The sequence below is a fragment of the Ovis canadensis genome, chromosome 1 (genome assembly GCF_042477335.2).
Source record: "Ovis canadensis isolate MfBH-ARS-UI-01 breed Bighorn chromosome 1, ARS-UI_OviCan_v2, whole genome shotgun sequence".
In the NCBI taxonomy this organism is placed as follows: domain Eukaryota; kingdom Metazoa; phylum Chordata; class Mammalia; order Artiodactyla; family Bovidae; genus Ovis; species Ovis canadensis.
The window spans coordinates 264069855-264083389 of record NC_091245.1 but is presented as its reverse complement, the minus strand read 5'-3'; positions in this window follow the sequence as shown (position 1 = coordinate 264083389).

Sequence of the window (13535 nt, the reverse complement as noted above, 5' to 3'; positions counted from 1 at the left end):
TTCTTTTTAAATCAAAACCATAAAACTAACAACCAACTTCCTAAACAAACCAAAAAAAAAAAAAAACACTCAATACACATTTGTTTCTTTGGATTTTGTATTAAAATCGTAGAGTATGTATGCTACTTTTATTTCCACATGATCTTGATTTGTCTTCCAATCCCAAAGAAATAATTTGGATTTTTTTTTCTGTGTCTCTGTGTGCTTATTGGTCCCATAAAACACCGCAGAGCCCTCACCCCTTTGTTGCACCTACAAAGTGAGGGATTTGTTTGTCTGGCTGGTGCCACGCTGGATCTTATCCAAGACAAGAGTGTCCTAGACAAGCTGCTAATTCTCTAGGCTTTCATATTCTGGTTCCTCAAAGCCCTCCTTCTGTCTGTCATCCCTGATAGATGCAGTTGATTGATGAGAGCACTGTATTTATTAGTTTGATCTGAAACTTCAGAGTCCTTCTCAGCACAGGACCCCAGGCAGTCATGGCTAGTGGACCAGAACAGTTTCATGTGGCATGAAACCTACTTGTCATCTGACTGGGGATCTGAAGAATTAAGAATTTGGTAACATCTATCTGGCATATTGGGGCTTCCCAGGTGGCTCATTGGTAAAGAATCCACCTGCAAATGCAGGAGACAAGGGTTCGATCCCTGGGTCAAGAGGATATGGCAACCCACTTCGGTATTCTTCCTGGGAAATCCCATGGACAGAGGACCCTGGTGGGCTACAATCCATGGGGTCACAAAGAGTCGAGCACAACTTAGCTACTAAACAGCAACAACAACAAATCTGGCATATTAGCCGTGTGTCTGATTTCTTATAGATGCAAACATCTATTAACTGAGCTTTCAGTTCAGGCTGTAGAAATGAGTTCTTTCTACTCTATATGTGGAAATTAAAGGCCAGAGGTAAATATTGAAGGAAATTGACACACATGCCTTACCTTCTGAAACTCTGTGTCCATCTGAAGGAAGTAAAGGTGTGCAGCTCTCTCTCTGCCCCTCATCCCAAAGCCAACAGAATTCTCATCACCCAACAGAAAGCAAAGGCAGAACAAGTGAACAGTAGCTGAGCCACTGATGCTTGCCCAAGCAGTTTTCAATGAATGTCGAAAGTTTCCAGAAATTCTATAGCAGAAATTGAAAACAGTTGTGTTGTGTTTGGCCGGTGGGGGGTTTATTTCTTTAATTTGCCCATTTGTGGGGCCTCTACTCCAGACGTCACAGGCTCCACCACTGCCCTGTCTTGATCCTGGAAATGTCTGAAGACAACTGACTCTGACACACTGACTCCTTCATCCTTCCCACTTTGGACTGGAATGTGCCCTCCCAGAATTCATAAGGTGAAGCTCTAAGCCCACAATGTGACTATATTCAAGAGAAGGGCTTTAGGTGGGTGTGCTCTACTGTGTCAGACTAAGCCGCTCGTTCACATGTGACTCTTTGCAACCCCGTGGACTGTAGCCCACCAGGCTCCTCTGTCCACGGGATTCTCCAGGCAAGAATACTGGAGTGGGTTAGGGAGGTTATTAAGGTCAAGTGAAGTCGTAAGGGTGGGGCCCTAATCCTAAAGAACTGGTGTCCTTATAAGAAGAGGAAGAGACACCAGGAATGCCCATGCTCAGTGAAGAGGCCCTGTGAGGATGGTGAGAAGGTGGCCACCCACGAGCCATGGGGAGAGGTCTCAAGAGAAACCAGACCTGATGGTGCTTTGATCTTGAACTTCCTGCCTCCAGAACTGTGAGAAGTAAATATCTGTGTTCAAGCCTCCCTTGACTGCTTCGTCACTCAGTCGTGTCTCTTTGTGACCTCATGGACTGTAGCCCGCCAAGCTCCTCTGCCCATTGAATTTTCCAGGCAAGAGTACTGGATTGGGTTGCCATTTTCTTCTCCAGGGGGTCTTCCTGGCCCAGGGGTCAAACCCATGTCTCTTACATAAGCCACTCAGTCTATGGTGTTTATTCAGACACCTCCCCTACTCCTAAAAATGTGGATGAAACAGCAGAAATCTCTGATCAGAGCTGTGGGGTGGAGTCGGGAGAGACCCACACCAGGGTGCTCTGCCTCTGAGGGACTCCTTAGACTTCTTGTTTCTCTTCTTTCCTGAGAGTCCAATGAACCAGCTTGATACCTGAGCAGGCAGAGTCATACCTGAAAGTCTGAAGGACCTGGGGCTTCTTGCAAGACATTTGACTTTATTTTTTTGAAAGGGTGACAGCAGTTTTTACTTTGGACATTTGGCAAGGGAGATGGAAAAGATACAGCATTAAAAGTAATTGCTGCCCACTTCCCCTTGCCTCCCCTGCTGAGCAGTCTCCTGTGTTGGACAGGAATTTACTGACTTGAGGCTTCCTGGGGAGGCATAGGCCAAAATGAACTCAAAGTTAGGGAACCCAGAAAAGAAAGCTGAGAGCTGCTGAGAGCTCTGATAGAGGGGAGCTGCTGATAGAGAAGATGGATCCTTCTTGAAAAGGAGATAGTAGAACCCAGGTGGCTACTGGAGATGGAGTGTCTAGAGGACTTGGAATATGATGGAAAAGTGTTTGTCTGGTCAGCAGCTATGTGTGTGTGTGTTAGGGGTTGTAATGGAGAATGAGGACTCTACATTTTTTGGACTTTATAAAACAGGCCTAATTATCTTCTGGCATACTCCCAGAGACACCCATAAAGCCTCAATCTTACCCTTTCGTGCTATTTTTTTTAAAAAATGTACTGTGCTCTGCCTAATATCATGGATGAGACCGTATTAGAGGCTTTGCACAATACACATGTGTATGTATATATTTGTGTCAATGTAAACATAACACACATACAAACATATGTGGATATATATATGTATATATCAGCCATTTTAGTCATTCAGTCATGTTCCATGGGGTCTATCTGTGGCTTCATGGACTCCAGCACTGCAGGCTTCCCTGTCCATCACCAACTCTGTGAACTTGCTCAAACTCATGTCCATCAAGTCAGTGATGCTATCCAACCATTTCATCCTCTGTCATCCCCTTCTCCTCCTGCCTTCAGTCTTTCCCAGCACCAGGGTCTTTTCCAATGAGTCAGTTCTTTGCATCAGGTGGCCAAAGTATTGGAGCTTCAGCTTCAGCTTCAACATCAGTCGTTCCAATCAATATTCAGAACTGATATCCTTTAGGATTGACTGTTTGGATCTCCTTGCAGTCCAAGGGACTCTCAAGCATCTTCTCCAACACCACAGTTCAAAAGCATCAAATCTTTGGTGCTCAGCTTTCTCTATAGTCCAACTCTCACATCCATACATGACTGCTGGAAAAGCCATAGCTTTGACTAGATGGATTTTTGTCAGCTAAGTCATGTCTCTGCTTTTTAATATGCTGTCTAAGTTTGTCATAGCTTTTCTTCCAAGGAGCAAGCGTCTTTTAATTTCATGGCTTCAGTCACCATCTGCAGTGATTTTGGAGCCCAATAAAATAGTGTCTCACTGTTTCCATTATTTCCCCATCTATTTTCCATGAAGTGATGGGACCAGATGCCATGATCTTAGTTGTTTGAGTGTTGAGTTTTAAGTCAGCTTTTTCACTCTCTTCTTTCACTTATATCAGGAGGCTCATTAGTGCCTCTTCACTTTCTGCCATAAGTTTGATGTCATCTGCATGTCTGAGGTTATTGATATTTCTCCTGGCAATCATACTCCTTTCCCAATTTGGAACCAGTCCATTGTTCCATGTCCAGTTCTAATTGTTGCTTCTTGACTTTCATACAGCTTTCTCAGGAGGCAGGTAAGGTGGTCTGGTATTTCCAAGTTGCTAGGAATTTTCCACAGTTTGATGTGATTCACACATTCAAAGGCTTTGGCATAGTCAATAAAGCAAAAGTAGATGTTTTTCTGGAATTCTCTTGCTTTTTCTATGATCAAACAGATGTTGGCCATTTGATCTCTGGTTCCCCTGCCTTTTCTAAATCTAGCTTGAACATCTGAAAGTTATCTGTTCACATACTGTTGAAGCCTCACTTGAAGAATTTTGAGCATTACTTTGCTAGCATGTGAGATGAGTGCAGCTGTGCGGTAGTTTGAATATTCTTTAGCATTGCCTTTCTTTGGGATTGAAATGAAAATTGATCTTTCCCGGTCCTGTGGCCACAGCTGACTTCCAAATTTGCTGGCATATATATATTGGCTTTCCAGGTAGCACTAGTTTTAAAGAACTGGCCTACCAATGCAGGAGACATAAGAGACATGGATTTGATCCCTGGGTTGTGAATATTCCCTGGAAAAGGGCATGGCAACCCATTCCTGTATGCTTGCCTGGAGAATCCTATGGACAGAGGAGCCTGGCAGGCTACATATAACTTAGGAACTAAACAACAATTGTATAAAATGCTTTTGGTTTAGAACAGGCTTAATAATGAATAAGATTTGACCAATATTCTTTTAGGCAAGACCCAAAGAAGTGACTTCCACATTTTTAATTGCAGACAATTTCTTCCTTCATTCACAGTTTTTGTCATCAAGTAACTTTGACTCCATGCAGACATTGGTCTTTTGTTAGCAGATCATCATTACTTTTCAGGAGGAAATACTTGCCTTTGCCAGGTCAATGTATTTCACTAACTTCATTTATGTGAAGAACCTATTTTTATCCACAGAGATACTGTTGCTCTTAAACTTATAAGGAAGGAGAGAGGACAAAGCCATAAGGGGTCAGCCTAATAAAGACAATTATTATATTACAGGGCTTCCCAGGTGGCTCAGTGGTAAAGAATCCGCCTGCCATTGCAGGAGACGTAAGAGACAAGGGTTCGATCCCTGAATCGGGGAGATTCCCTGAAAGAGGGCATGGCAACCCACTCCAACATTCTTGCCTGGGGAATCCCATGGACAGAGGATCCTGGTGGGCTACCGTCCATGGAGTTGCAAAGAGTCGGATAGGACTGAGCATGCACATGATATTACAATCAAATCAACTGAGAGCTCATATGCTGTGTACGCGTCCTAGGGCGGCCTCAGCAAAGCACCAGAGACTGGGAGCTGAGAACACAAAACTCACTCTCTCACAGTCTGGAGGCCAGAAGTCTGAGGTCAAGGTGTGGGCAGGGCTGACTCCTTCTGAGGCTTCGAGGAAGACTGTCCCCGCTCTGCCTCAGCCTCTGGGCTCTGCTGATGACTTTAGTGACCCGCACCCCCACAGCCTATAGATTCTGCCTTCATCATTACAATGAGCACTTCCTGTGTGCATGTTTCTGTGTCCACATGTCCACTTCGTATAAGGACACCAGTCATGTTGGATTAGGAGCCCCCTAATCCAGACCCCACTTTAGTCTGACCTTGTCTTAACTAATTACATCTGCAACAATTCTACTTCCAAACAAGGTCATGTTCTGAGTTTCTGAGGGTTAGGACTACAACACAGGATTTTGAGGGGACGCAATCCAGCCCACAGCACAGGCTGATCTACATACCTTTGTTTATTCACCCAGTTGTGTCTGGCTCTTTGTGAGCCCTTGGACTGTAGCCCACCAGACTCCTCTGTCTAAGGGATTTCCCAATTAAGAATGGGTTTCCATTTCCTTCTCCAGGAGATCTTTCCAGCTCAGGGACTGAACCTGCATCTCTTGCATTGGCAGATGGAGTCTTTACCACTGAGCCACCTGGGAAACTCGATCCAGGTACCTCAGTTCAGTTCAGTTGCTCAGTCGTGTCCGACTTTTTGCGACCCCATGAATCACAGCATGCCAGGCCTCCCTGTCAATCACCAACTCCCAGAATTCACTCAAACTCATGTCTGTCGAGTCGGAGATGCCATCCAGCCATCTCATCCTCTGTTATCCCCTTCTCCTCCTGCCCCCAATCCCTCCCAGCATCAGGGTCTTTTCCAGCGAGTCAACTCTTCGCATGATGTGGCCAACGTATTGGAGTTTCAGCTTCAGCATCAGTCCTTCCAATGAACACCCAGGACTGATCTCCTTCAGGATGGATTGGTTGAATCTCCTTGCAGCCCAAGGGACTCTCAAGAGTCTTCTCTAACACCACAGTTTAAAAGCATCAATTATTCAGCACTCAGCTTTCTTCATAGTCCAACTCTCACATCCATACATGACCACTGGAAAAACCATAGCTTTGACTAGATGGATCTTTGTTGGCAAAGTAATATCACTGCTTTTCAATATGCTATCTAGGTTGGTCATAATTGTACTCATCTCATACACTAGTAAAGTAATGCTCAAAATTCTCCAAGCCAGGCTTCAGCAATATGTGAACCGTGAACTTCCAGATGTTCAAGATAGATTTGGAAAAGGCAGAGGAACCAGAGATCAAATTGCCAACATTCGCTGGATCATCCAAAAAGCAAGAGAGTTCCAGAAAAACATCTATATCTGCTTTATTGACTATGCCAAAGCCTTGTGTGGGTCACAAGAAACTGTGGAAAATTCTGAAAGAGATGGGAATACCAGACCACCTGACCTGCCTCTTGAGAAACCTATATGCAGGTCAGGATGCAACAGTTAGAACTGGACATGGAACAATAGACTGGTTCCAAATAGGAAAAGGAGTACGTCAAGGCTATATATTGTCACCCTGCTTATTTAACTTCTATGCAGAGTACATCATGAGAAATGCTGGGCTGGAAGAAGCACAAGCTGGAATCAAGATTGCCAGAGAAATATCAATAACCTCAGATATGCAGATGATACCAGCCTTATGGCAGAAAGTGAAAAGGAACTAAAAAGCCTCTTGATGAAAGTGAAAGAGGAGAGTGAAAAAGTTGGCTTAAAGCTCAACATTCAGAAAATGAAGATCATGGCATCTAGTCCCATCACTTCATGGGAAATAGATGGGTAAACAGTGGAAACAGTGTCAGACTATGTTTTTGGACTCCGAAATCACTGCAGATGGTAATTACAGACATGAAATTAAAAGACGCATACTCCTTGGAAGGAAAGTTATGACCAACCTAGGTAGCATATTCAAACGCAGAGATATTACTTTGCCTTACAGCTATTAAATAAGAATCCTCTAGAAATCTAAAGAAAATCCAGTGGGCCTCAAATGAAATGAGCACCTATGTTCCCTTTTTGAGTGTGGTGTTGAAGGAGGTGCTCTTCAGTCCCCTCAACTTGAGCGCTGTGAAGATGGAGGGGCAGAATGGGCTTGGGAAGCATGATCGAGGGTCAAGTCAGTCCATGCCTACAGTTCTGTGCTTCACATCCCTGGTGCCTGGGGTTGGGAGTAAGACAGTGTGAAGGGAAGCACATTCATTCATAGCCTCTTAGGAGTAGGACAAGAACCATTTCACCGTATCCTGACTGTAAGAACAAAAATGATATATTTTGATGTTTCATTATCCTATTTATCATGCAAATAACTCTTGGCAATGTGAAATGTGACTACTTAAGAGGATGTTGTCAGAGGATTACAGGTTATCTATTTTCCTCTTCAATTTATTAGAACCTCTTGGGAGATAGATATAAACCAGCCTGCCCTCCATGCATCTGAGTGAGTGCTCGTAAAGGCCTTTGCTTCCATCATCAGGCAGTCACTGCGGAGTGTATTTCCATAGAGATATTTTCCTCGTTACATGAAGCGTGAAGTGCGTGTTCTGAGCAAATAACAAATATGAATAGAATAGTCACTAGAAATTTTTATAAATTCTTAAGTTTTTTGTTATAGTATATCCTATAGCATCACAGACATCTTCAGTGCTTTATTGCACAAGAGACCACATACTCACATGTATACATGTAAACATACGTATACCCATGCGTGATTATTCTCTTCAAAAGTCAACCAACCCCAATTTCCTATTCCAGTGATCAGAATAACAGGGTGATACATATATAAGCATCAGAAAGCCTCAGTGGAAATCATTTAAACAAATTTATTCCATAGCATTTTGTTTAAATGTCAAGCACATAGAAGGATGATGAATTCTGAAGGTAATTCTCTTGTAGAGAGCAAGTAAGTCATCAAGGCTAGTATTGGTTCCATTGTGTAAGAAAAACTGGAGTTCTCATTCGAGTCTATGAGAAAAGTCACCTATGGTAAGCTCACTAAAGGTAAACATGTACATACTGGGGGGGTTTAAATAAGAAGTTTGAGGCTTCTCTGAGTTCTGGATGCTCAGTCATGTCTGCCTCTTTCTGGCACCATGACCTGCCAGGCTCCAATGCCTATGGAATTTTCCAGGCAAGAATACTGGAGTGGGGTGCCATTTCCTACTCCAGTGAGTTCAGGATAGTGGTTTATGAATCTTTTAAATTAGGAGCTTGGGATTAACCTATACATATGACTACTGTATATAAAATAGATAACCAACAAGACCTGCTGCTTAGCACAGAGAGTTGTCATCAACATTGTGTAATAACGTAATAACTTATAATAGAAAATAACCTGAAAAAGAAAAAAATATGTAATATGTGTGCGTGTGCACGCTCAGCACTCAGACATGTCCGATTCTTTGTGACCCCACGGACTGCAGCCTGTCAGGCTCCTTTGTCCATGGGATTCTCCAGGTAAGACTAATGGAGTGGGTTGTCATTTCCTCCTCCAGGGGATCTTCCCAACCTAGGGAACCACCCGTGTCTCTTGCATCTCCTGCATTAGCAGGCAGATTCTTTACCACTGCGCCACCTGGGAAGCATATATGATATATATATATATATATGTGCTGAATATGTATATATTATATATAAACTGAATCACTTTGCTGTACTCACCTGTAACTAACACAGCATTGTAAATCAACTATACTCCAGTAAAAATAAATCAATTAAAAAAAAGACATTGGGAAGTAATAAGGATTGTCCATTCCTCTCCTGAACTTTAAAAGCAAAGGCTCAGCCTTCCTTGGTATGTACACACAAGACCTACTCATGCTGAACTGGCAGAGGCACCAATTGGAACCATGCAAACTGTGTGCTGGGTCAGGCTCCTGGCACCAAGGCTGAGAATGAACATCTGACTTTAAGAAATGGAGCAGAAACATTAATCTACTCTTCTGCATCATGTGTGACATTGTAATTACCTAGGCAGCTTATCAGGACATAATGAAGCAGCTGCTACGATTATGGAATTTTGTCCCACTTATTTACAAAGCTGCACAGATACTTAAATACTATCTTTGTTGCATCTAGCATGCTTAGATTCTAGAGCAGGTGTTAACCTTGATTTATTGTCCAACTCAGACAATCACTCCATCAATGTCAGTTTTTGTTTGGAGCCAAAGAAAACTTTGAGTTTTCCTCTAAAGCGTGATTCATTTTTCTCTCAGTCTGTCTTTTGTCTTTAGCTGTTAGTTATCTTTCCTCATCTTCCTGATCATTTTAATGATTCTCTGGTTTCATTTTATCTTCTCAATATATCATCAAAATATCTCTTCTGCCAGCAGCCTTCCAACAGATGAGTGTATAGTATTCTCTAATTATCCCAAAGGATAAGATGAAGTATTTATAGCAAAATACATTTTCCAAGTCCTTAGCAATATTTTATCATTATTTCAACTTTCATGAGTGCCAACTACGTATGGAGCAATGACATTAAAATATTAATATTTTTCTAGTAGAAATTCTTGACTTGGACTATGATTGCTAAGTAGGAAACCATTCATTTAGTGTTAAATATAAAACTATGGCACTATTTAATTGTTGTTGTTTAGTCAATAAGTCATGTCTGATTCTTTTGCAATCCCATGGACTGTAGTCCCCCAGCCTCCTCTGACTGTGGGATTTCCCAGGAAAGAATACTGGAGTAAGTTCCAGGAAGGAAATAGAAACCTTCCTTTGATTCCCACCCCAGGGATCAAATTCATATCTCCTGCCTTGGAGGGCAGATTCTTTACTAATAAGCCACCAGGGAAGCCCTCTTAATTATTACATTATACCATAAATAGTGTAAAATAGGTAAATTGCTAAATTAATTTTTGATTGAATACATGTACTCCTATTAATCTGGGTTAAATTAAAAGTTGGATTGTGGCTGTAGATTTATACCAGCATAAACACCTCTATACGTTTTTACAGTAGAAGAGTTGTTATATTAAAGCACAGCCCACACATGGTATTCTCTGAAGAGTTAAGATATTGTGGATCCAAACCACTCAAAATTGGTAGAACACTGAAGTTTGGAGAAAGGGGTTAAAATAGCTATTGTCAGAAATTTACTTAATGTTCCTAACTCTAGGGCAAGTTGAGACAGTAACCAGTGATTCAAGCTCAAAATGAAATAGAAGAGATGGAGCAATCTGGTAAAAGGTGTCTTAGGTTCTGGGGGCCTGTAATTGTGCTTCCATTTTTCCTGGGATTACAGAGATTCAGTACCTCCTGTAGTGAAGCTGTAAGTTCTTTGTGTCAAAAATCAAAGTTACACTTTTATCTAAATAAAGAACCAAATTTATTTACAAACAAAGTAAATTAGGATAAGCAGAGTCATGTCCCTAATTGAATTCTCCTAATGTCCTTCTAGAAGAAAAAGAAATGCGTGTAGATTGAACATTTATTTATTTATTATTTAAAAATGTTAACTGGAGGATAATTACAATATTGCATTAGTTTCTGCTGTACAACGTCATGAGTCAGCTGTATGTACACATATATTCCCTCCCTCTCAAGCTTCCTCCGCCACTCCCGCATCCCACCCCTCCAGGCCATCACTGAGCACTGAGCTGAGCTCCCTGTGCCCTACAGCGGCTTCCCGGCTGGCTGGCTATTTCACACGTGGTAGCGTATATATTTCAATGTTACTCTCTCATTTGTCCCATCCTCTCCTTCTCCCCCTGTATCCACAAGACCATGCTGTATGTCTACAGTTCTCTTCCTGCCCTGGGAATCTGTTCATCAGTATCATTTCTCTAGACTCTCTATATATGCCTCAATATAGGATACTTATTTTTCTCTTTCTGACTTACTTCACTCAGAACACAGAAATACGGATCTGGAAAAATTTGAGAGGTGTTTGTGTACCAATGTTTTCTCAGTGAAGAGCATGTACTCATTTCAGAACTAAACACATTTCGGTAATTGTGAACATTTAAGGAATTCTTGGAAGGGAGGTGAAGAAAGTGAAAGGCATTTTTGATTCTGGTGTTAATTTGCTTGGGTGTTATACACAGAGATAGAGTTTCCTGGAGGGCAAGACAAATCCTTACCTCGGGGTCAGCTTTGTCAGTCGGCGGAGGGCTCTTCCCACCTGCTTCCATGCCAAAATGTCTATTTTCCTGTGATTTCTTCTCCTACTTCAGGTTTGCTGTCAATGATCATTTTAAACACATCTCTTCAGCATAAGCTTGTGGAGGGAGTGGAGAAAATGAATATTTTAGAGTTATTTTCCCTCATATATTCTGGACTTGACCTTAAATTCTGATCTTTCCATTCTTCTAAGTCTCTCCGTGGCTATTGTATTCTATCACACTATGCTTGAAAGGCATCATTGAGTGTTAAGTGATTTTAGGTTATCTGGGCTTCCTTGGCGGCTTAGCTGGTAAAGAATCCACCTGCAATATGGGAGACCCCAGTTCAATTCCTGGGTCAGGGAGATCCACTGGAGAATGGATAGGCTACCTAGTCCAATATTCTTGGGCTTCCCTGGTGGCTCAGCTGGTGAAGAATCTGCCTACAATATGGAAGACCTGGGTTGAGTAGATCATAATTTTAGGTTGAGTAGATCATAATTGTAAATGTGAAGTGCCTCATGTTACATTGAACTGCTTCTTGGCAGATAGTAGGAACTCAAACAGGTGTGGAGGGGTGAATACTACTTAAAGCATGTGCATAAACCATGAATGGATGAATCCCTGTGAGGGGCCACCATATAATTTTAAACAATACAAGCATTTTGACACTATAAGGTGCTTGACTCTTCACTTGAGAAATGGTATAAAGTATAAGCTGCAAGCCTGATATGAGCAAAAAGTTCAGAAGTCCACTGTGTGTCTGGACGAGGCCACATGTGATTATTATGTTATATATGGTAGTGGCATGTCAGTATAGAGAAAGATACTTTGAACGGGTATAACTGATGTTCTGGGCTGCCCAGGTGGTTCAGTGGCTCAGAATCTGCCAGTGCAGGAGACCCCGGTTCAATCCTTGGGTTGGGAAGATCCCTTGGAGGAGGAAATGGCAACCAACTCCAGTATTCTTGCCTGAGAAATCCTATGGAGAGAGGAGCCTGGCTGGCTACAGTCCATGGGGTCATAAAAGAGTTGGATACGACTTAGATACTAAACAACAACCACCACTGATGTCCCAGGGCTGAAGGAAACACTTAAACTGTTTTGTGACCCCCTGAGTTGCTGAAATGCAAGGCACCCATTTAGAGTGTGTTTTTCTTTTTTTGGCTGCATTGGGTAACCTGTGGGATTTTTCTTTAACGAGGAATCCAAACCTGTCCCCCTTGCATTGGGAGCGTGGGGTCTTAAACACTGGACTGCTGGGAAAGTCCCACCCATTTAAAATAGGACATCACATTTGATAGTACACTGACCTCACCCCACTGGGGGCTTCTTTGCCTGGAGTAGGGGTAACCAGTCAATCTTAAAGGAAATCAACCCTGAGTACTCATTGGAAGGACTGATGCTGAAGCTGGAGCTCTAATGTTTTGGTCACTTGATGCAAAGAACTGACTCATTAGAAAACACCCTGATGCTGGGAAAGATTGAAGGCAAAAGGAGAAGAGAGTGACCAGAGATTGAGAAGGTTGGATGGCATTACTGATGCAATGGACATGAACCTGGGCAAACTCCGGGAGATGGTGAGGGACAGGGAAGCCTGGCATGCTGCAGTCATGGGGTACACAGCAGCATGTACCCTATGGGGTTGCAAAGAGTCAGACACAACTGGAAACTGAACAACAACAACAAGGGGTTTGACACACTTTGGGAAGTATTGGGTTTTTATCAAAGACTTTCCCAATCATTTAATGGACTAGTCCTATATGACCTTTACAAAATAGAAAGATGCTTTGCCTATGTTGGGGGAAGGTCAGTGATCACATATGTTTAAAAAACTGGTACAAATTTCTAACTGAATCAGTGGGCTGTGGAATCAAAACTGGCAGCATCAGAGTCACTTGGGAACTTTCTAGAAACACAGAGTCTGCTTGATTAGAACTCCAGGTTCTAATCCCAGGTGGTAAGTTTTTAGCTGTGACATCTTGGAAAAATCACATAGCTTCAGATTCTAGGACTTCCCTGGTGGCTCAGTGGTAAAGTATCTGCCTGCAGTGCAGGAGATCTGGGTTCAATCCCTGAGCCAGGAAGATTCCCTAGAGAAGGGAATGGCAACCCACTCCGGTATTCTTGCCTGGAGAATCCGAGGACAGAGGAGCCTGGTGGGCTGCAGTTCATGGGGTGGCAGAGTCAGACATGATGAGTGACTCTTACTTCATTTCAGATTCCCAATTCGAAAAATGAGAACAATAATTTCGAAGTTTTCATTTTGTCTGAGGGTTAAATATGCACTGTTGTCTGGAATGCACTTTAGGAAAAGCATCTTAGAGTAGTTCTTCTCTAAATTTGATGTGCATACAGATCGCCTGGGGCTTATGTTGAAGTGCAGGTCCTGAATTCATTT